Source organism: Cherax quadricarinatus, chromosome 1 (assembly GCF_038502225.1).
Source record: "Cherax quadricarinatus isolate ZL_2023a chromosome 1, ASM3850222v1, whole genome shotgun sequence".
Taxonomy (NCBI): domain Eukaryota; kingdom Metazoa; phylum Arthropoda; class Malacostraca; order Decapoda; family Parastacidae; genus Cherax; species Cherax quadricarinatus.
The window spans coordinates 19,126,110-19,151,109 of record NC_091292.1 but is presented as its reverse complement, the minus strand read 5'-3'; the positions used below and the strand labels follow the sequence as shown (position 1 = coordinate 19,151,109).

At 46.7% G+C, this 25,000-nt stretch overlaps 1 long non-coding RNA gene across 1 annotated transcript in view; it reads left to right on the top strand.

Moving 5' to 3' along the window:
• Positions 1 to 25,000, top strand: part of LOC138852860 (uncharacterized) — a 455,553-nt gene that overhangs the window by 191,931 nt on the left and 238,622 nt on the right. The window lies entirely within an intron of this gene.

Genomic DNA, 25,000 nt, shown 5'->3' with positions numbered 1-25,000 from the left:
ACAACAGCACAACAACAACACAACAACAACAACAATAACAGACACCTCACCACTATCTCTTACTTTGCCCTGGAGATAAGAAGAGGTTACAAGGTTGCCAGCAGCCAGATAAGGGACACCAGCAGGAGATAAGAGATAAGTGAGCCAAGAAGAAAGGGGAAGCGGAAGGAGTCCCTGAGAAAGGGGACCCAGGGGTAGGGCTGTCCCTCCATGTTGGGGGAGAACCCCAGAAGCAGGGGCGAGTCCCTGGGGGAATGCACTCTGAGCCGTATCCCTGATTAGAGCGAAATAACCTGCCTTTCTCTCTCTCTCTCTCTCTCTCTCTGTCTCTCTCTCTCTCTCTCTCTCTCTCTCTCTCTCTCTCTCTCTCTCTCTCTCTCTCTCTCTGTCTCTCTAACACACACGTACACAGATGAGTCACAGGGATGTTTTAAAGTATTTTTTTAGTCATTGAATTATCAGGAAGTGGAACAGTTTGGAGAGTGATGTAGTGGAGGCAGCATCCATGCGTTGCTAGAAGAAGGGGTACGATAACGTTCATGGAGCAGAGAGAGACTGGACCTAGTAGCGACCAGCAAAGAGGCGGGGCCAGGAGCTGTGAGTCGACCCATGCAACCTCAAATAGGTGAGTATACACATACACACACACACACACACACACAAAACAGAAGAGAGACAACAGCAAAAGACCTATAAATTCGACTGAAGAAGGAAGGCGGAGAGCTCACGACAAACGACGAGGGACGTCTGCGAAGTTTTTAACAAACTATTTAAAGAGGCGATCTCAATGGAAAGAGAAGCCCTACAAGAGAGCTGGAGGAAAGATTACACCAAAAGTTACTGAAGACAATACACACAACAGGGTAAGAAGTAAAGAAACTGGATACTGTACATAACAGGTACTGGGACCTGGCAGTATGTCACAATGGATTCTGCGAGAGGAAGCAGAAGCACTGTCTGAACCACTAGCTTGCATCTGCCTCAGTTCAATGGACACTGGACAGTTGACAGAGATCTGCAAGATACATTGTAGTCTCAATATTTAAGGAAACAAACAGGAAATGTTGAACTACAGGACAATAACACTGACATGAATACCATGCGAGGTAATGGAGAAGATAATCATAGAACACTTGGAGAGACGTGGTTTCATGAGTAATTTCCAACAGAGGTTCAGTTTTGGTAAATCTTGTCTCACAAACCTGATAAAGTTCAATGACGAAGTAACAGATGTGAAACAGGAGAGGGATGAGTGACTTCCATTTTCTAGGACTGCATGAACGCATGTCATACTGTACCCTACATGAGACTGGCATATAAACTTGAGGTACAAGCAGGAATGACGTGAATGTGCCCCGGTGAATTAAAGAGTAACTTATGGCGAAGGAAACAGTGATTGTTCGAGAAAAGATGTAAGAATGGGGAGGAGTAACTAGCGGGGTACCACAAGGGCCGATATTAGGACCAGTAATGTTTCCGATTTATGTGAATAGCGTACCGGATACTAATGAAAAATCAATAAGGAAAGTAAAAACAAATGAGGATATGGGAAGACTACACATGGATCTGGATAAACGGCAAGAATGGACAAACAAGTGGTTGCTGGAATTCATCGCCAGCATATACAAGATTATGGAGCTTGAGGAAGGGGCCAGAAGACTGGACTTTGAGCGTAGACTTGTGGGGGCTAGAGGCTCCAGACCTCACTCAGAGATCTATGGATGAGCATAGTTCCTAGTACATCACCTGAGGCTCACATCCATCAAATATCTTCTGCAACCAGTGCTTGCTGGTAAATCAAAGAGTAGTCGTCAGAAATCTCAACAGTGTTATGCCGGGCTCCTGATACAACATGAAGTGTGAAGCACCAGCATAGAACCCTCACTTGATAAAGAATGTTAAGAAACTGAAGAATATGGTGAAGTATGTAACAAGGCTTGTTCCAGAGCTGAGGGTTAGGAGCTACGAGGAGAGGCTATCAGGACAGAACCTGACAACATAGTGAATGACAGAAGAACCAGGGGAGACATGAAAACAACATATAAAATACTCAGAAAAATGTTCATAGTATAGACAGGGGCAGACTGTTTAAGAGGCGGAAAACAGGTACATTTCTCAGTAGTAGTAACCAGTTACCAGTAACCAGTGTACCAGTAGTTGACTCACTACCAACCGTCTCTGCCTGAGTCACTGTCTGTATTCATATTGTGCTGACCACAGCAGTATTCAAAGACCCCCTCACGTATGGGTACTGTGGGCGGCCAATAGTTATACGAGAGTGAGCGAGAGAGGCAGGATCGGCTGTGGCGACCTTCCACATACTTCAGTTACAATATACGTACTTCCAGCCTACGTGAGTATTTTTACCCAATCCACATGTTCGAACAACCACAGGTAGATGAGGTGGGTGGCTGGTGGTGGGTGGTTGGTGGTGGGTGGTGTGAGTAGAATGGTGGTGGGTGTGACTCTCGCTGGCACTCTGGCGCGCACTCCACTCACTACCCACGAAGGTGGCTTGATAAGCCACTCTATGCCACAGGAATGGTGAAAACCACGCTTAGCTCCAACTGGGAGCACAAAGCGATACATGAGACGATACTTCAGAGGCTCTGAACTTGCGTGGCTTACTTCTCTCTCTCAGCTGGGTTAGAAGCTGGGTTGGCTGACTGGCTTACCCCACGAGAATGGCTGACTGGAAGACGTGTAACGATGCACACAGCACGGAGGAGCAGGTGGATGACAGAAGACAGGCTGGATGATAGGCTGACTGGCGTTCACTTCCACAGTCTGGCTTACTGACTGGCTTAATTGCAAAATCCGGGTCAACCCCTCGGAGATTGAAGCAATTAGCACACGAACTAAGCCAGGAAGCTTGAAAAAACGGCTGCAACAGGCTTGCAGGCTGGAGGTTGTGAGGGGAGCGAGTAGCTGGTGGGTGAGACGGTTCACCTTTGACCCTGCCGGCTACTCACAAACAGTCTTCTAACGTCTTGAATTACCCGTAAAAACTTAAATTCACGCTCCACACCGGTGCCACCATTTATCATGTGGGAGTTCGAACATGTGGATTGGGTAAAAATACTCACGTAGGCTGGAAGTACGTATATTGTAACTGAAGTATGTGGAAGGGCGCCACAGCCGAACCTGCCTTTCTGTTAAACACTCTTTCTTTGTATATATTCCTTCCTCAGAATCCGTAGATCACATGAATACAGATCGATCGATCAAATTTTTTTTTATCACTTCTATTGTGTAATCTCAACGTTGAGTTTCATTCGTTGAGTTTCTTCGATGAGTTGTGCTATATTATACCTTGTATTGCATTACAGTTTCAGTTACGTAAGCTTCCATTCCAATGTTCTACTTATGTATGTTATAATGTTTAATTGTTGTGTACTTTGACATTGTATAGAATCAGACCAAGCCGTACACCTGCCATCTCTAGTTTGTATTAGTTGTATGTCGGGACGACATACGTTAGCATCGCCGAGCTCTCAGTAGTAGTAACCAGTTACCAGTAACCAGTGTACCAGTAGTTGACTCACTACCAACCGTCTCTGCCTGAGTCACTGTCTGTATTCATATTGTGCTGACCACAGCAGTATTCAAAGACCCCCTCACATATGGGTACTGTGGGCGGCCAGTCAGTTATACGAGAGTGAGCGAGAGAGGCAGGTTCGGCTGTGGCGCCCTTCCACATACTTCAGTTACAATATACGTACTTCCAGCCTACGTGAGTATTTTTACCCAATCCACGTGTTCGAACTCCCACATGATACATTTGGAAGTTAATTAAAGAGACAAATGGTGGAGGCAGACTCCATACCCTGAAGTATGGTAGGTGATCACGATTGATCACAGGAATAAAAATGGGTGGCTCCGATAGACCGGATCAAAAGCCATTCACCAGCATCAACGCAGCTGCCTCGATAAGGGGCAGTATAATATAGCAGCACACTGCAGATATACGTAAATATATTTAAAAAAAAAAGGATTCAACGCCCCCTCCTCCTCCCCTTCCCCTCCTCTCCTCCACCCCCTCCTCCTCCGTTTCCCCCTCCCATCCTCCTCCTCCTCCCCCTCCCCTCGTCCTCTTCCTCCTCCTCACTACTCCTCACCCTTCACTACTCCATCTTCCTCCATCTTTCAACTCCATCTCCCACCTCGAACTCCCCTTCCCCATCTACACTCCTTCATCTCCAACACTCCTCCCATTTCCAACATTCTTCTATCTTCCACACCCTCCCCATCTCCAACACTCTCCCCATCTCCAACACTTCCCCATCTCCAACACCCTTCCCATCTCCAACACTCTCCCCATCTCCAACACTCTCCCCATTTCCAACACTCCCCCATCTCCAACACTTCCCATCTCCAACACCCTCCCCATCTCCAACACTTCCCCATCTCCAACACTCTCCCCACCTCCAACGCTCCCCATCTCCAACAATTCCTCATTTACAACACTCCTCCATCTTCAACACTCTCCCCATCTTCAACACTCTCCCCATCTCCAACACTTCCCAAACTCCAACACTTCCCCATCTCCAACACTCTCCCCATCTCCAACACTTCCCCACTTACAGTGCTTCCCCATCTCCAACAATTCCTCATTTACAACACTCCTCCATCTTCCACACTCTCCCTATCTCCAACACTTCCCAAACTCCAACACTTCCCCATCTCCAACACTCCCCATCTCCAACACTTCTCCATCTTCCACACTCTCCCCATCTCCAACACTTTCCCTATTTCCAACACTCTCCCCATCTCCAACACTTCCACACTTCCAGCACTTCCCCATCTCCAACACTTCCCCGTCTCCAACACTTCCCCATCTCCAAAACTCCCCATCTCCAACACTCCCCATCTCCAACACTCCTCCATCTCCAACACTCCCCATCTCCAATACTCCACCATCTCCAACACTCCCCAAACTCCAACACTCCCCCACCTTCAAAACTCCCCCATCTCCAACACTCCCGCATCTCCAACACTCCCCACCTTCAACATTCCCCCATTTCCAACACTCCTCATCTCCAACACTCCCCTATCTCCAACACTCCCCATCTCCAACACTCCCAAACTCCAACACTCCCCCTCCCCAACACTCCCCCATCTCCAACACTCCCCACCTTCAACATTCCCCCATTTCCAACACTCCTCATCTCCAACACTCCCCTATCTCCAACACTCCCCATCTCCAACACTCCCCATCTCCAACACTCCACATCCCCAACACTCCACATCTCTAACACTCCCCATCTCCAACAATTCCCATCTCCAACACTCCCCCAACTCTAACACTCCCCCCACCTTCAACACTCCCCATCTCCAACGCTCCCCATCTCCAACACTCCCTCGTCTCCAACACTCCTCCATCTCCAACACTCCCGCATCTCCAACACTCCCCATCTTCAACACTCCCCATCTCCAACACTCCCCATCTCCAACACTCCCTCGTCTCCAACACTCCCCATCTCCAACACTCCCCATCTTCAACACTCCCCATCTTCAACACTCCCCATCTCCAACACTCCCCCAACTCCAACACTCCCCATCTCCAACACTCCCCCATCTCCAACACTCCCGCATCTCCAACACTCCCCATCTCCAACACTCCCCATCTCCAACACTCCCCATCTCCAACACTCCCCATCTCCAACACTCCGCATCTCCAACACTCCTCATCTCCAACACTCCCCTATCTCCAACACTCCCCATCTCCAACACTCCCCATCTCCAACACTCCCCATCTCCAACACTCCCCATCTCTAACACTCCCCATCTCCAACGCTCCCCATCTCCAACACTCCCTCGTCTCCAACACTCCCCCATCTCCAACACTCCCGCATCTCCAACACTCCCCATCTTCAACACTCCCCATCTCCAACACTCCCTCGTCTCCAACACTCCCTCGTCTCCAACACTCCCCATCTCCAACACTCCCCATCTTCAACACTCCCCATCTCCAACACTCCCCATCTCCAACACTCCCCCAACTCCAACACTCCCCATCTCCAACACTCCCCATCTCCAACACTCCCGCATCTCCAACACTCCCCATCTCCAACACTCCCCATCTCCAACACTCCCCATCTCCAACACTCCCCATCTCCAACACTCCCCATCTCCAACACTCCCCATCTCCAACACTCCTCATCTCCAACACTCCCCTATCTCCAACACTCCCCATCTCCAACACTCCCCATCTCCAACACTCCACATCCCCAACGCTCCCCATCTCTAACACTCCCCATCTCCAACAATTCCCATCTCCAACACTCCCCCAACTCTAACACTCCCCCCACCTTCAACACTCCCCATCTCCAACGCTCCCCATCTCCAACACTCCCTCGTCTCCAACACTCCCCCATCTCCAACACTCCCCCAACTCCAACACTCCCCCATCTCCAACACTCCCCATCTCCAACACTCCCCATCTCCAACACTCCCCATCTATAACACTCCCCCATCTCCAAACCTCCCCATCTCCAACACTCCCCCATCTCCAACACTCCCGCATCTCCAACACTCCCCATCTCCAACACTCCCCCATCTTCAACACTCCCCCATCTCCAACACTCCCCATCTCCAACACTCCCCATCTCCAACACTCCCCATCTCCAACACTACCCATCTCCAACACTCCGCATCTCCAACACTCCCCATCTCTAACACTCCCCCATCTCCAACACTCCCCATCTCTAATACTCCCGCATCTCCAACACTCCCATCTACAACACTCCCCATCTCCAACACTCCCCATCTCCAACACTCCCCATCTCCAACACTCCCCATCTCCAACACTCCCAATCTCCAACACTCCCCATCTTCAACACTCCCCCATCTCCAACACTCCCCATCTCCAACACTACCCATCTCCAACACTACCCATCTCCAACACTCCCCATCTCCAACACTCCCCATCTCCAACACTCCCCATCTCCAACACTCCTCATCTCCAACACTTCCCATCTCTAACACTCCCCCATCTCCAACACTCCCCATCTCCAATACTCCCGCATCTCCAACACTCCCCATCTACAACACTCCCCATCTCCAACACTCCCCATCTCCAACACTCCCCATCTCCAACACTCCCCATCTCCAACACTCCCCATCTCCAACACTCCCCCATTTCTCTAAATCTATCCTCATATCCTAAACTTTTCCCATCATAGCGACACACACGGCAATGACAGAGAAGCACAGGATTGGAAAGCAGCCCGAATCCTGCTGGAGTATTGCCCGTATCCTGCTAGAATATTGCATGTATCTGGCTGGAGTATTTCCCGTATCCGGCTGGAGTATTTCCCGTATCCGGCTGGAGTATTGCCTGTATCCGGCTAGAATATTGCCCGTATCCTGCTGGAGTATTGCCCGTATCCTGCTAGAATATTGCATGTATCTGGCTGGAGTATTTCCCGTATCCGGCTGGAGTATTTCCCGAATCCTGCTGGAGTATTGCCCGTATCCTGCTAGAATATTGCCCGTATCCTGCTGGAGTATTGCCCGTATCCGGCTGGAATATTGCCCGTGTCCTGGTAGAATATTGCCCGTATCCGGCTGGAGTATTGCCCGTATCCGGCTGGAATCTTGCCCGTATCCGGCTGGAATCTTGCCCGTATCCTGCTAGAATATTGCCCGTATCCGGCTGGAGTATTGCCCGTATCCGGCTGGAGTATTGCTCATATCCGGCTGGAGTATTGCCCGTATCCAGCTGGAATATTGCCCGTATCCGGCTGGAATCTTGCCCGTATCCGTTTGGAATATTGCCCGTATCCGGCTGGAATATTGCCCGTATCCTGCTAGAATATTGCATGTATCTGGCTGGAGTATTTCCCGTATCCGGCTGGAGTATTTCCCGTATCCGGCTGGAGTATTGCCTGTATCCGGCTGGAATATTGCCCGTATCCTGTTAGAATATTGCCTGTATCCGGCTGGAGTATTTCCCGTATCCGGCTGGAGTATTGCCGTAGCCGGCTAGAATATTGCCCATATCCGGCTGGAGTATTGCCCGTATCCGGCTGGAGTATTACCCGTATCTGGCTGGAGTATTACCCGTATCTGGCTGGAGTATTGCCCGTATCTGGCTGGAGTATTGCCCGTATCCGGCTGGAGTATTACCCGTATCTGGCTGGAGTATTACCCGTATCTGGCTGGAGTATTACCCGTATCTGGCTGGAGTATTACCCGTATCTGGCTGGAGTATTACCCGTATCTGGCTGGAGTATTACCCGTATCTGGCTGGAGTATTACCCGTATCTGGCTGGAGTATTACCCGTATCTGGATGAGATACGGCACTTGTCTGGCTTTAATACGGTCCGAATCCGCCTTGTGTGTTTTCTGAATTCCGGACGAAATACTGCCGAGATCCGGCTGGAATACTGCCGAAATCCGGCTGGAATACTGCCGAAATCCGGCTGGAATGCTGCCGGAATCCGGCTGGAACACGTCCTAATTCTGATTCTAATGTACTACTATTCCGGCTGTAATATGGCCCTAATCCGGCTGGAATACGGTCTGAATCCAGTTGGAATACCATAATCCGGTTGGAATATAGTCCCGTGTTATGCACTCCGTGTGGATACATTACCACCATATCCACCACAACTACCACCACTACCACAACTAACTTTACTACCATAACTACCACCACTACCACAACTAACTTTACTACCATAACTACCACCACTACCACAACTAACTTTACTACCATAACTACCACCACTACCTCCACTACCACAACTACCACCACTAACACAATTACCTCCACCACCACCACTACCGCCATTATGACAACTACCACCACTATCACAACTCCCTCCACTACCACCACCGCAACTACTGCCACTACCATAACTACCACCACTACTACAACTGCCTCCACTACCACAATTACCACCACTACAACAATTACCACCACTACCGCAATTATCACCACTACCACCACTACCACCACTACCACCACTACCACAACTGCTTCAACTGCCACAACTACCACAACTACCACCACTACCACAACTACCACCACTACCACAACTACCACAACTACCACCACTACCACCACTACCACAACTACCACAACTACCACCACTACCACCACTACCACCACTACCACAACTACCACCACTACCACAACTACCACCACTACCACAACTACTATCACTTCACATTCGGGAGAAATTCTGGCTTTGAGCAAACTAACAAATAAATCATTGTTTTTGGTGGTGGTGGCAACTGGAGCCGTGTGATTGTTGCCATCCTGGTGTTCTCTGTTTTTATTTTCCATCAACACGTACTTTATCTAGGTCCAACTTTAACATTCTTCCAGTGTTTTGTTTTTTATTTTCGCTCTTTTTTATGAAGATTCTGGGTAGTCTGAGGCCGGGCCTCGTTTAGAAGACGGAGGATCGAGCCTTCGCTACTTCCCAAGAGTAGAAGAAAGTACGCATGGATGAATGGGTGAGAAAAGAGCACCTTTCTAGAATCTACCTGGTGGTTATTCCAGGGGTCAACGCCCCCGCGGCCCAGTCCTTGACCAGGCCTCCTGGTGGATCAGGGCTTCGTCAACCAGGCTGTTACTGCTGGCCGCACGTAGCAACAGTTTTAAAAAAATATTTAACTGAAAAGCCAAATCTGAAAGCAGAGTTGCAACACAGCCACAACAGAAACGGTAGTGAAGGCGCAGTTGCTAAGAGCGATGAAGGAGGGAGAACTAAGTAAAGGACCCCAATGGAAATAAGTCACTCTGTCTGACTTTTTTGGGTTATCCCAGGTTCTCTACACATATGCTGCTATGTATGATAATTCTATGTAACTGTATTTGTGTATACCTGAATAAACTTACTTACTTACTTACTTACTTACTTACTTACTTACTTACTTACTCACTTACTTACTCACGCTGAATTAAGAGAAGTCTGTACAGCAGCTGAACAAGAGATTCAGGGAGGTGTTCAAGGAAAAAACGGAGACATAACCAGAGAATCAGAGAGGGTGCACCATCGAGTGCTGGACACAATACACACAACAGAAGCGGTGAAGAAATTTCTTAGTGACCAGACAACATCTCTCTGTGGGTTGTGAGAGAAGAACCAGAAGCACTGGTCCCAATCTTCATCACATCAGTTGAAACAGAGCAACTTCCAGAGGAGCAAAAGAAAGGAAACCTTAGGCATTATATTTAAGAAAGAGGACAGACAGGCAGCATTCAGCTACGGGTCAGTGTCACTGACATATACACAGTGTAAGATTATATAGAAAATTATTAGGCAACGAGTAATAGAGCATCTGGAAGTGAGAGGATTTGTCAACAAAAATCAGCATTGTTTTAGAGCTGGTAAATCCTGTCTCACATACCTGCTTGTGTTCTGTGAGACGGTGATGGAAGTAAGGTGAAAAAGACACAAACTGAATGGTTGGACTGCATATTCTTGAACTGTAAGAAGACAACTGATACATGAAACTGAGGTAAAAGTTAGAGCAAGCAGAAATAAAAGGGAAGGCATTTCTGTGGATCAAAAAATGCCTACCCGGAAAGAAATGAAGAGCGATTGTCTAGGAGGCTTCAGAATGAGTCAGTGTGAGAAATTGGGGTTCTACAAGGCTCAGTGATGGGCCCTCCTCTGTTTCTGGGTATCGTGAATGACTTGCTGCAAGAGATAGACTTTGATATTTTCTGATCACTAAGTAAATAAATATAAGATAGGAGAGAAAAAGACTTTCAACAGCCTCAATAAGCTACAGGATTGTTTTGACAAGCGGAATTCAGTTCCAGCAAATGCAATGTTATGCAGATTGGGAAAGGACGAGGGTTTTGAATCTCACTTATGGAAAAGGACCTCGGGGTAAGCATAGTACCTAACATATCTCCTGAGGTGCACATCAGTCAGCTAACCTTCGAAGCAAATGCGCATCTGGCAAATCTAAGATTATTTTTCAGGAAACCTCACAAAGGTTTCAATCATGGCGCTACATACAACATATATCTGGCCTTTCTTTGGAAAATTCTGTACCAGTATGAAACCCATCTTGATCACATGTGGAAAAAATGTAAAGGTTTGAAACAAGACTAGTCCAAGAGCTAAGGGGTGTGAGCTATGAGGAGAAAGTAAAAAAGCTAAACTTGATGATAGAAAAGAGAAGAACAAGGGAAGATATGATAACGACGTGCAAAATACCGAGAGGTATTTATATGGATAACAGAGACAAGCAATTCGAGAGGCGGGGAGAAGGTACACGAGGGCAGAGTTGTAAGTAAAGACCACAGGAGAATCACCGGGATGTTAGGAAATATTTCTTCGGGTAACACACACACACACACACACACACACACACACACACATATTGCCCAACGACAATATGAAAACGACATAGCAGCGAAAGCCAAATCTGACCCGAAGCTGTTATACAGCAACATCAGGAGGAAAACAACAGTCAAGGACCAGGTAATCAGGCTAAGGAAGGAAGGAGGAGAGACAACAAGAAATGACCGTGAAGTATGTGAGGAACTCAACAAGAGATTCAAAGAAGTGTTCACAGAGGAGACAGAAGGGACTCCAGAAAGACGGAGAGGTGGGGCACACCACCAAGTGCTGGACACAGTGCACACAACCGAGGAAGAAGTGAAGAGGCTTCTGAGTGAGCTAGATACCTCAAAGGCAATGGGGCCGAATAACATTTCTCCATGGGTCCTGAGAGAGGGAGCAGAGGTGCTATGTGTACCCCTAACAACAATATTCAATACATCTATCGAAACAGGGAGATTGCCTGAGGCATGGAAGACAGCAAATGTAGTCCCAATCTTTAAAAAAGGAGACAGACATGAAGCACTAAACTACAGACCAGTGTCACTGACATGTATAGTATGCAAAATCATGGAGAAGATTATCAGGAGAAGAGTGGTGGAACACCTAGAAAGGAATGATCTCATCAACAGCAGCCAACATGGTTTCAGGGACGGGAAATCCTGTGTCAAAAAACATACACATAAACACACACACACACATACACACACACACACACACACACACACACACACACACACACACACACACATACACACACAGACACACACATTCAATTCTCGTCTCTACACTGAGAAAGATTGAGAGAGCGTCCGTTACATTGGTCCGGCGGAGTGAGAAGAGCTGCCCGTCCATGTTACAGGGGCGGCGCACCCCTCTGACCTAATATATACCTTACAAAAGTTTGTTTAGAGCACACAAAGGTAAATTAGATGGCGCAGCGCGGAGCACAGCTAACGTGACTGGAAGTGGCTGGGCGGAGAACAGCTAACATGACTGGAAGAGGCTGGGCAGAGAACAGCTATCATGACTGGAAGTGGCTGGGCGGAGCACAGCTAACATGACAGGAAGTGGCTGGGCAGAGCACAGCTAACATGACTGGAAGTGGCTGGGCGAAGCACAACTAACATGACTGGAAGTGGCTGGACGGAGCACAACTAACATGACTGGAAGTGGCTGGGCGGAGCACAGCTAACATGACTGGAAGTGGCTGGGCGGAGCACAACTAACATGACTGGAAGTGGCTGGGCGGAGCACAGCTAATATGACTGGAAGTGGCTGGGCGGAGCACAGCTAACATGACTGGAAGTGGCTGGGCGGAGCACAGCTAACATGACTGGAAGTGGCTGGGCGGAGCACAGCTAACATGACTGGAAGTGGCTGGGCGGAGCACAGCTAACATGACTGGAAGTGGCTGGGCGGAGCACAGCTAACATGACTGGAAGAGGCTGGGCGGAGCACAGCTAACATGACTGGAAGAGGCTGGGCGGAGCATAGCTAACATGACTGGAAGAGGCGGGGCGGAGCACAGCTAACATGACTGGAAGAGGCTGGGCGGAGCACAGCTAACATGACTGGAAGAGGCTGGGCGGAGCACAGCTAACATGACTGGAAGAGGCTGGGCGGAGCACAGCTAACATGAATGGAAGTGGCTGGGCGGAGCACAGCTAGCATGACTGGAAGTGGCTGGGCGGAGCACAGCTAACATGACTTTAAGCAGCTGGGCGGAGCACAGCTAACATGACTGGAAGCGGCTGGGCGGAGCGCAGCTAACATGACTGGAAGTGGCTGGGCGGAGCACAGCTAACATGACTGGAAGTGGCTGGGCGAAGCACAGCTAACATGACTAGAATTGGCTGGGCGGAGCACAGCTAACATGACTGGAAGTGGCTGGGCGAAGCACAGCTAACATGACTGGAAGAGGCTGGGCGGAGCACAGCTAACATGACTGGAAGTGGCTGGGCGAAGCACAGCTAACATGTCTGGAAGTGGCTGGGCGGAGCGCAGCTAACATGACTGGAAGTGGCTGGCGGAGCACAGCTAACATGACTGGAAGTGGCTGGGCGGAGCACAGCTAACATGACTGGAAGTGGCTGGGCGGAGCACAACTAACATGACTGGAAGTGGCGTTTGCGGAGCACAACTAACATGACTGGAAGTGGCTGGGCGGAGCACAGCTAACATGACTGGAAGTGGCTGGGCGGAGCACAGCTAACATGACTGGAAGTGGCTGGGCGAAGCACAGCTAACATGACTGGAAGTGGCTGGGCGGAGCACAGCTAACATGACTGGAAGTGGCTGGGCGGAGCACAGCTAACATGACTGGAAGTGGCTGGGCGAAGCACAGCTAACATGACTGGAAGTGGCTGGGCAAAGCACAACTAACATGACTGGAAGCGGCTGGGCGGAGCACAGCTAACATGACTGGAAGCGGCTGGGCGGAGCACAGCTAACATGACTGGAAGTGGCTGGGCGGAGCACAACTAACATGACTGGAAGCGGCTGGGCGGAGCACAGCTAACATGACTGGAAGCGGCTGGGCGGAGCACAGCTAACATGACTGGAAGCGGCTGGGCGGAGCACAGCTAACATGACTGGAAGTGGCTGGGCGGAGCACAACTAACATGACTGGAAGTGGCTGGGCGGAGCACAACTAACATAACTGGAAGCGGCTGGGCGGAGCACAACTCACAAGACTGGAAGCGGCTGGGCGGATCACAGCTAACATGACTGGAAGCGGCTGGGCAGAGCACAGCTAACATGACTGGAAGCGGCTGGGCGGAGCACAGCTAACATGACTGGAAGCGGCTGGGCGGAGCACAGCTAACATGACTGGAAGCGGCTGGGTGGAGCACAGCTACGATGACTGGAAGCGGCTGGGCGGAGCACAACTAATATAACTGGAAGCGGCTGGGCGGAGCACAACTAACATGACTGGAAGCGGCTGGGCGGAGCACAACTAACATGACTGGAAGCGGCTGGGCGGAGCACAACTAACATGACTGGAAGCGGCTGGGCGGAGCACAACTAACATGACTGGAAGTGGCTGGGCGGAGCACAACTAACATAACTGGAAGCGGCTGGGCGGAGCACAACTAACATGACTGGAAGCGGCTGGGTGGAACACAACTAACATGACTGGAAGCGGCTGGGTGGAGCACACCTAACATGACTGGAAGCGGCTGGGTGGAACACAACTAACATGACTGGAAGCGGCTGGGCGGAGCACAACTAACATGACTGGAAGCGGCTGGGCGGAGCACAACTAACATGACTGGAAGCGGCTGGGCGGAGCACAACTAACATGACTGGAAGCGGCTGGGCGGAACACAACTAACATGACTGGAAGCGGCTGGGCGGAGCACAACTAACATGACTGGAAGCGGCTGGGCGGAACACAACTAACATGACTGGAAGCGGCTGGGCGGAGCACAACTAACATGACTGGAAGCGGCTGGGCGGAGCACAACTAACATGACTGGAAGCGGCTGGGCGGAGCACAACTAACATGACTGGAAGCGGCTGGGCGGAGCACAACTAACATGACTGGAAGCGGCTGGGCGGAACACAACTAACATGACTGGAAGCGGCTGAGCGGAGCACAACTAACATGACTGGAAGCGGCTGGGCGGAGCACAACTAACATGACTGGAAGCGGCTGGGCGGAGCACAACTAACATGACTGGAAGCGGCTGGGCGGGGGTCCTTGAGTGTCACCTAGGTCTGGGTGTCACCTTGAGGTCACTGGGTCACCTTGAGTCTTGGTGTCACCTTAGTGTCCTGTAGTGTCATCTTAGGTGTCCTGTCCATGTGTCACCTGTAATGTCCTTGAGTGTCACTTATGGTGTCCTGTAGTGTCCTGTAGTGTCACTTGAGTCACTGTGGTCACTGAGGTCACTGTAGTGTCACCTTGAGTGTCACTTAGTGTCACTGTAGGTCCTGTGTCTGTGAGTGTCTGGTCATGTGTCACCTTGAGTTCACTGGTGTCCTGTGGTATGTGTCTTACCTTGGTCACCTGTATCTGGTCACCTTAGAGGTCCTTGTAGGTCACCTGTGTCATGGGTCCTGTAGGTCCTGGTCATGAGTCACCTTGGGTCACCTTAGTGTCTTGTGCACCTGTAGTGTCACCTTAGGGTCCTTAGGTCTTAGGGTCCTTAAGTCACTTAGGGTACCTGGTCACTGGTGTCACCTTGGGTCACCTGGGGTCCTGGGTCACTTAGTCACTGGTCACGTGGGTCACCTTGGGGTCACAAAAATCACACAACCCATTATTTCAACCTGTCATTGCTTCTCTACCGTTCATTCCCACACAACAATGACGCTTCCCAACAGGACAAGTGTTTCCTGACGCGGGTCTTAGTTATATGACCCACAGCTGGAGCTTTTGGTCATCTGACCGAGGCCTTCCGCTGGCTTACCGGTCCACCCCTTTAAAAATTATGGTCATGGTTATAACCATTTAGTATATCCATCTAAATAAAATAAACAGCACCATACATATTGTTTAGATGGTGTCAGGTACGTGGACACAGAGGCTTGATGAAGCTCCTGGAGAGCGAAACGTTGCCACAGAAAAATGTCACGTTAGTTGCATCATTTACCTAACGTTCAGTCGGTAATTCTACCATTGTAGATGAATGATCCAGAGAACCATTATTACTGTGCTGATGACAGTTAATTATCGATCATATTTTTCCTATACCTGGAGTATACCTGTGGAGGGTTTCGGGGGTCAAGGCCCCCGTGGCCCGGTCTGTGGCCAGGCCTCGTGGTGGATCAGGGCCTGGTCAACTAGACTGTTACTGTTGGCCGTATACAACCCGACGTACAAAGCACAGCCCTGCTGGTCAGGTACTGACTTAAGGTGTGTGTCCAACAGTGTCGTGCAGAGTCTGGTGATGCCCGGGGTCAGTTCCTTGATTATATGTCCCAAAGACTTAATATAAGGCCTAGTACTGAAATATATTATGAGAAAGAAAGACATTTTGAATATGTAAACACAGACGAAACATGAAATAGCTTTATTCTATTTAAATATAAATCAACCAAATTTATTAAGTTCTTATCCACGAATGATACGTCGTGTCAGACAACACTTGAGCTACGGTACTTGTACATTAACTGTGAGAAAGTCTTTTTCAATGTTTATTAAAGCCATCCCTGGCCACACCACCACCACCACCACCACCACCCACGCCCATAGCACCACCACACTCCCACAGCACTACCATCCACGCCCACAGCACCAACACCCACACCTGTAGTGTCAGCATTGTTGTTGATCCCCTACATGTGTTGTATAGCTTATCTGAGTATTATAGTTAGTACCATCTATATGTTTTACATACACGACCCCTTTGCTAGGCCTAGTGACTAATTTGTATGACGTCACGTGATCCCGCATGAGTGCGTGGGACGCGCTACATCGGTCTCAGTTCCCCGTTATCCAAGCAGGTGATAAGACAGGCAGGTTGGGCTCCCCCTTCATACTCTGCTAATATATGTGTTACCATCCAACAAGTGTGTTTTACTCCAGTCATCATATCTCCTACGAACCCCCACGACAATAGCACCACCACCCACACTCACAGCACCACCACCCACACTCACAGCACCACCACCCACACCCACAGCACCACCACCCACAACCACAGCACTACTACCCACGCCCACAGTGCCATCACCCACAACCACAACACCACCCACGCCCACAGCACCCCCCACGCCCACAGCACTACTACCTAAGCCCACAGTGCCATCACCCATAACCACAACACCCACGCCCACTCTTCCATTACCTCAATGACGGAACCTCCTCCCACAACCTTAAACTCCTGTTCCCCACTCCCACCACTCCCAATACTTGCTCCCACGTGAAATGGTCTTTTACTGATGGTGACAAATAGGAAGGGAGGGGGGGAAGAATTGAGAGACCAGAGGGGAGACTGCTGACGTCACTAAAACCTACTGACGTCATCACACTCCCCCCATCACCACCCCTCACTATTACTTTTCTCTCCACCTCTCCCTGCCCATTCCCAGACACTCCCCCTCCCTCCCATATCCCTCCCTCTAGCCTCCCTCTCCCATTCCTCTATCCAGCCACATCAATTCGCATCACTATTCCTTTACCGATCCACCCACCCCCACCCGTCCTTCCCCACGTTCTCCGTCCTACCCTCCTCCTCCCCACCTCCTCCCTAACCCAGATATCACGTTTCTGCCTTGTCGAAACGTCTTACAAGCAATATTTTAAATCTGGAGTTCTGATTTCCCTCCTGAGGAAGATGTCAGAGAGAGAGAGAGTGAAAGAGAGAGAGAGAGAGAGAGAGAGAGAGAGAGAGAGAGAGAGAGAGAGAGAGAGAGAGAGAGAGAGAGAAAGCAAAGCGAAAGTAACCAGAGAAAGAATTAGACAGCAGAGGAGAGAAGCGGGGAAAAAAAAGAAAGAAAGAAAGTGGACAAAGGAAAGCATGTGCAAAAAAAGTCTTCCATCAGTGTGAATGATGGAATCTTTCAATCCATCAAGCTGTCAGTGAGGGTCTCTCAGCCTTATTATGTTCATGTAGCAATCATCTTCCCTACACCTGCTGCCTCTCTCTCTCTCTCTCTCTCTCTCTCTCTCTCTCTCTCTCTCTCTCTCTCTCTCTCTCTCTCTCTCTCTCTCTCTCATTTTTTCTATTATGTCAGTCCCTTTTACTCCCCCCCCTCACTACCCTTCATTTTACATTTCCCCTTTTTATTTTCATTTTCCATTTTCCACCATTGTTGTTCAATATATTTATAGATGGAGTTGTAAGAGAATTAACCAAAAATTTTGGGGGCAAGGGGTTTTTTAAAAAGATATATAATCAAACACAAAGGGGAGTTGTAAACAGTTGCTCTTGCTGATGACACTGTTTATGGGAGATTCTAAAGAGAAGGTGAGGTTGGTGGATGATTTTGGGTGGGGTTTTAAAAGAAAAAAAGGGAAAGTTAATATGGGAAAGAGAAAGGGGTGATGAGGATAAAAAAAAATTATGTGGGGAAGTTTGGGAATCAGGTTGTAGGGAGAGAGTATGAAGGAGGGGGAATATATTCGGGATATTTAGGAGGTCAGCAGATAGTGAAGAAGATGAGGGTGAAATTTAGGAGTCTGTGGAGAAAAAGAACTTATCCAGGGAAGCAAAGGGGGAAAATGTATGAATATAGTTATCCCCAACACTTTACAGGGGTGTAAAGGGGCGGGGTGATGAATGTTGAAAAGGAGGAGAGGGCTGGAGGCAGGGAGATGTGTGAAAAAAAGAGAAATTCGAATTTTGGGAAATTAGGGGGGAGGGGGGGATTCAAACCATTATCCAGGGGGAAGCTGAGGATGGGTTGTTGAGGTGGTTCGACATGTAGAGAGAGGGGGAAAAAAACAGAATGACTTAAAAATGTATAAACTTAAATGGGTGGGGGGGTAGGGGGGCGGCCTAGGGAAAAGGGTTTGGGGGGGGTAAAGGGGGTTTGGGGAGGGGCTTGGGCCCAGCAAGCATGCGGAGCTTTTTTATAGGGGGTGAATAGAGACAAATAGTTTTTTTTACTTGATGCTGTTGGAGGGGAGCAAAGTAACATTTATGAAGGGGCTAGGGAAATCCCGGCCGGGGCGGGGTCCTGGGGGATGGGGAAAAAGTGCCCCCACCTGGGAAAGGGGTGGGGGTTAATTTTCGTTTTAAAAATGTAGTGTTAAAAATCTGGAAAGGGCATGATGGAGTGAATGATGGGGAAAGTTTTTCTTTTCTATGTCGAGCCGCCCTACCTGGGGGGAGACGGGGGATAAGTTAATAAAAATAAAATACACTTTAATTTTTATTTTTTCTTCATTTCCATTTTTTATTTTTTTTTAATTTCCCCTTTTCATTTTCACTTTTAAGAAGGGGAAAAAGAAGAAGAAGAAGAAGAAGAAGAAGAAGAAGAAGAAGAAGAAGAAGAAGAAGAAGAAGGGTTTAAAAAAGAAGAAGAAGAAGAAAAGAGGATGATGATGATGAGATGATGTTAAAAAGAAAAAAGAAGGGTTTAATAAAAAAGAAGAAAAAAAGAAGAAGAAAAGAAAAAGGAAAAGAAGAAGAAGAAGATTAAGAAAAAAGAATAATAAAGAAGAAGAAGAAGAAAAGAAGAAGAAAAGAAGAAAAAAGAAGAAGAAGAAGAAGAAGATGATGAAGAAGAAGAAGAAGAAAAAGGGAAAAAGAAGAAGAAGAAGAAGAAGAAGAAAAAAAAGAAGGGAATGATGATAATGATAAAATAATGATGATGATGTGATGTGATGATGATGATGGGGTGATGATTGGGTGATGATGATGAAGGATGATGAAGAAGGAAAAAAAAAAAGGAAGAAGAAGAAAGATGATGATGATGATGATGATGGGTGATGATAATGATGATGATGATGATGATAAGATGATGATGAAGATGATTGGGATGATGATGAAGATGATGATGTGATAATGATGATGATAAGAAGAAGATGATGATGATGGATGGGATGATGATGATGATGAAAATTTATTATATTATAAAAATGATGATGATGATGGGTGATGAGATGATGATGATGGGTGATGATGATGATGATATTTTAAAAAATGATGATGGATGGGGGAAGAAGAAGAAGAAGGAAAAAGAAGAAGAAGAATAGTTAAAAAATTTAAAAAAAGGGAAAAAGAAGAAGAAGAAGAAGAAGAAGAAAAAAAAGAAAAAAAGAAAGAAGAAGAAGAAAAAAAGAAGAAAGAAGAAGAAAAAAGAAAGAAGAAAAAGAAGAAGAAATGGGGAAGAAAGAAAAAAGAAGAAGAAGAAGAAGAAGAAGAAGAAGAAGAAGAAAAAAAAGGAAAGGAAAAAAGAAAAAAGAAGAAGAAGAAGAAGAAATAAAAAAAAGAAAGAAGAAGAAGAAGAAGAAGAAGAAGATGAAAAAAAGAAGAAGAAGAAAAAGAAGAAGAAGAAGAAAAAAGGGAAAGGAAGAAAAAAGAAAAAAATTAAGGCCTAGGTTTAAAAAAGAAGAAAAAAAAGAAGAAAAAAAAAGAAGAAGAAGAAAAATAAAAAACAAAAGAAAAAAAAAAAGAAGAAGAAAGGGAAAAAGAAAAAGGGAAAAAGAAGAAGAAGAAGAAGAAGAAGAAGGAAAGGTTTAAAAAAAGAAGAAGTAAAAAAGAAAAAGGAAGAAGAAGAAGAAGAAGAAAAAAGAAAAAAGAAAAAAGAAGCCCAAAAAGTTAAAAACTAAAAAAGAAGCAAAAAAGAAGAAGAAGCAAAAAAGAAGAAGAAGAAAAAAAGAAAAAAGAAAAAAAGAAGAAGAGGAAGAAGAAGAAGGTTTACTAAAAAAATTTAAAGGGGAAGGAAGAAAAGAAGAAGAAGAATGAAGAAGTTAAAAAAAAAGAAAAAATAAAAATAAAGAAAAAAGGAAAAATAAAAAAATATTAAAAGGGGGATTGTTTTAAAAAAGGGGGAAAATAGGGTAAAAAAAAGGTAAAGAAGAAAGGGAAAAAGAAGAAGACGAAGAAGAAGAAGAAGAAAAAAGAAGAAGAAGAAAAAAAGAAGAAGAAGAAGAAGAAGAAGAAGAAAAGAAGAAGAAGAAGAAGGAAGAAAAAGGGAAAAAGAAGAAAAAAAAAAGAAGAAAAAAAGAAAGAAGGGAAGGAAAAAAAGAAAGAAGAAGAAGAAGAAGAAGAAGAAGAAGAAGAAGAAGAAGAAAAAAAAAGAAGAAGAAGAGGAAGAAGAAGAAAAGAAGAAAAAAGAAAAAAGAAGAAGAAGAAGAAAGAAAGAAAAGGAAGAAGAAGAAGAAGAAGAAGAAGAGGAAGAAGAAGATGATGATGATGATATAGATGATGATATGATGAGGGAATGATGATGAAGAAAAAAAAAAAGAAGAAGAAGAAGAAGAAGAAAAGAAGAAGAAGAAGAAGAAAGAAGGAAGAAAAGAAAAAGAAGAAGAAAAAGAAGAAGAAGAGGAAGAAGAAGAAGAAGAAAAAAAAGAAAAAGAAAAAGAAAAGATGAATGATGTGAGGGATGAAAGATGATGATGATGATGTGATGATGAAGAAGAAGAAGAAGAAGAAGAAGAAGAAGAAGAAGAAGAAGAATAAGAAGAAGAAGGGGGAGGAGGAGGAGGAGAGAAAGAATTTAAAAACCCGGGTTTGGGGATCCCGGAGGGGGAAACGGGAAGGGGGGAATGGAATGGTAATCAAAAAGGGGGAGGGGAATGGGAATATTACGAATCGAATGCATGCAGAATGGGATGTTGGGAATGAGGAGTATGGGAGATGGGAATGTCGGGAATAAGGAATGTCAAGATTCATGAATGTCCTGAATGGGAATGTCGGAAATCGAGAATGTAAAGAATCGAGAATACTGGGAATGGGAATGTCGGGAATATCGGGAATGAGAATTTTTATAATAGGGAATATGCATGAATAGATAATGTCGGGAATGGTAATGTCGGGAATCCGAAATTTCGGGAATGAGAATGTCAAAACTGGGGAAAATCGGGGAAACGGGGAAAATGGAGAATTTTTAATGGAGGAAGGAATTGGAAGGGTATTTGGGGAAAAGGATTGGGGAATGGAATGGGGGGAAAAGGAATTGGGGAATGGAATGGGGGAAAAAGGAATGGGGGAAAGAGAAGGGGGAAAAGGAATGGAAGGAATTGGGAAAGAGAATTTGGGGGAAAAGGAAGGGGGAAAAAGAATGGGGAAAAGGAATGGGAAATGGAATGGGGGAAAGGAATTTGGGGGGAAAAGGAATGTGGGGGAAAGAGAAAAAGTGGGGGAAAGGAATGGGGTGGGGAATGGGGGAAATGGGAAGGGGGAAAAGGAATTGGGGGGAATGATGAAGGGGGGGGTGGAAGGGGGAAAGGAAGGGAAAGGGAAAGGGGAAGAGAATGGGAAAAAAGGAATGGAAAAGGAATTGGGGAAAAGGGGTTAAAAAGGAATGGAATGGAATGGAAAAGGAATGGGGGAATAGGGGAAAAATGGGGAATGGAATGGGGAATGGAATGGAAAAGGAATGGGGAAAAGAGAATGGGGAAAAGGTGGGGGAAAGGAATTGGGGGAAAAGGAATGGGGGGAAAGAGAAGTGGGGGGAAAAGGAATGGGGGAAAGGGGAAAGGGGGGAAAAGGAATGGGGAAATGGAAAAAATGGAATGGGGGGGAAATGAGAATTGGGAAAAAGGGGAATGTGGGGAAAAGAATTGGGGAAAAGGGGAAATGGGGAAAAGGAATGGAGAAAGGAATTGGGGGAAAGAATGGGGAAAAAGGAATGGGGGAAAGGGGAAAGGGGGAAAAGAGAATGGGAAAAGGAATGGGAAATAATTTGGAAAGGGGAAATGGGGGAAAGAATGGAGAAAAAGGGGAAAGGGGTAAATGGGAATGTGGGGAAATGGGAATGTGGGGGAAAGGAAGGGAAAGGAATGGAACAACAAGGGAAAAAAAAAGTGGGGAAAGGGAAAGGGGGGGGGGAAAAAGGGAAAAGGAAATGGGGGGAATGGAAAGGGGGGGAATTGGGGAAAGGAATGGGGGAAGGAAATTGGAATGGGGAAAAGGGAATGGGGAAAAGGGAAAAGGGAAAAGGGGGAAAAGGGAATGGAAATGTGGGGAATGGGAAATGTGGGGAATGGAAATGGGAATGGGAAAAGGGGGGAAAGGGGGAAAGGGGAATGGGGGGGGGGGAAGGGGGGGGACCAAAACGCAGGGTTTGCCCCAGACAAACAACACCCAAAGACTTGTTATTTACAAAATTTAAATGGAAAAGAGAGGGGGTTTATTTTAGCAGAGTTTCCAAGAACAAAGAAAGGTGCACTCAAAAAGGGCCCCCTGGGCCTTCAAGGCAGATCTGTCGCCACCCCAAGGCAGGGCCAAGTCAACCCACTTGAAGGGAAAGGGGCACTGATAGACCCACTAGCCGCCGTAGGTTTTAATACACCCCCAATGGGGTTTTAGTCTAACCCATTCTTTAAAAATTCAAATATTAGCTTCAATGACGCTAACAGGGGTTTGTTCCATCATCCCAATCTTTACTCAAACTAATTTTTTTCCCTTTTCCCTTTTTTAAAACTAAATTTTTTTTTAACAAAAAAATTGCTGAGTCCTTTTTTGGTAGATAATTTTTTGTGTCATTTAAAATTTTTTTTATTTTATTCCCGTTTTCCATTTATCACCCCCCCCCTATCGCCCTAATTCTATGCTTTGAGAGTAGATTCAGGGCCCCGCTATCCCCTTTGGGAAAATTTCTGAACATGGGGCCTTTGTCATCCTCCTTTTGTATGTTTTCCAGAGATTTGCATCCATTTGTAATACGGACAAAACATAGCATAGTCCGTAGATTTCCAACCCAAGAAAAATAGAGTTGAAGAACAACCTGAGGACTTCAATTATTTATGATTCTTAAAATAAAAAAATCCGTTAGCAGCTAACACTTATGGACTGTTGTTTTTTTTTAAATTACACAACCAGAACTCCAAATTTTTCGCAATTAGAAAAATTTTAAGAATAATTATTTAATTATATGTATCATGGTTATTTTCGATCCAGTTTAGAATTTTGCTTTTGTTATGTTAAACTGCATCTCCCACCCCACCACTGCATTAGTCTAAAAGACCAATGCCCTCGCAGAATAAATTTCAGGGCCATTTTGGCTTCGGCGCTATTTATACCTTCATCTATGTCGTTTATGTAAAAAACGGGGGCCCAACAGACCCTGGAACACCGCCGTGATACGCCCCCCCTTGTTTTTTCCCTTATTTCCACCTGTTTTCATGATTTCCCGATTTTACCTGAGGTTACCTGAGGTTACCGGGAGGTTTTCCGGGGATCAACGCCCCGCCCCCCGGTCCATGACCAGGCCTCCGATGGATCAGGCCGATCAACTAGGGTTACCGCGGCCGCCCCAGTCCAACGTCGAGCCACACCCGGGCTGATCCGGCACGATTTTAGGATCTGTCCACCCTTTTCTTGAAGGCAGCCAGGGTTTTTGGCAACCCCCCAATGTTGAGGGGAGGTTTTAAAAATTTTTTCCCCGGACACTTATGGGTTTTCCTTAGTGTACCAATGGCGCCCCATTTTTTTTGGGGGATTTTAGTGCCCAGCCTTTTTCTTTCGTAGGAGTGATTTCTGGGCAGATTTGGGCCCATTCCTTCCAAGTTTTTCCCAAGTGTAGATTATGATATATCTCCTCCTGCGTTCCAACGAGTACAAGAAAGGTTCCGCGTTCCCAGAAGAAGGTTTAAAGAACTTTAGAGAAAGGATTTTGACACTTCTAGATCTGCGTTTTACCTGCTTTGAATGGGAGTTAATGTCAGCAGACCCGCCTAGAGAGAAAAAGATTTGAAAAGGATCATCAGGGCTTGGCATCTCTTTTTGAAATTTTCATTATCCATCCTATCATTTTCGCACGTGCGATTGTGGATGTTGTGACCCTTTGGGGTAAATCCCCGACATTACTCCCCGGCCCTTTTACATTATTTTTCCGCCATTTTTGGCCGAGTCAGTGGGTATCTTTCTAGTTTTTCCCCTCCAGTTTTCCATAACGGAGTATTTGGGAATTTGTCCTCATTGAACATCAATTGTTTACTGCCCACGGCTTTTGTTTAATCTTTTTGGGGGTTTAAACCCCGGTCCTCACAGATGACAGCCCATGCAGATCCAGTATCATCCGAAAGGATATAGGGCGGGTGTATATTCTTTTTATGTTG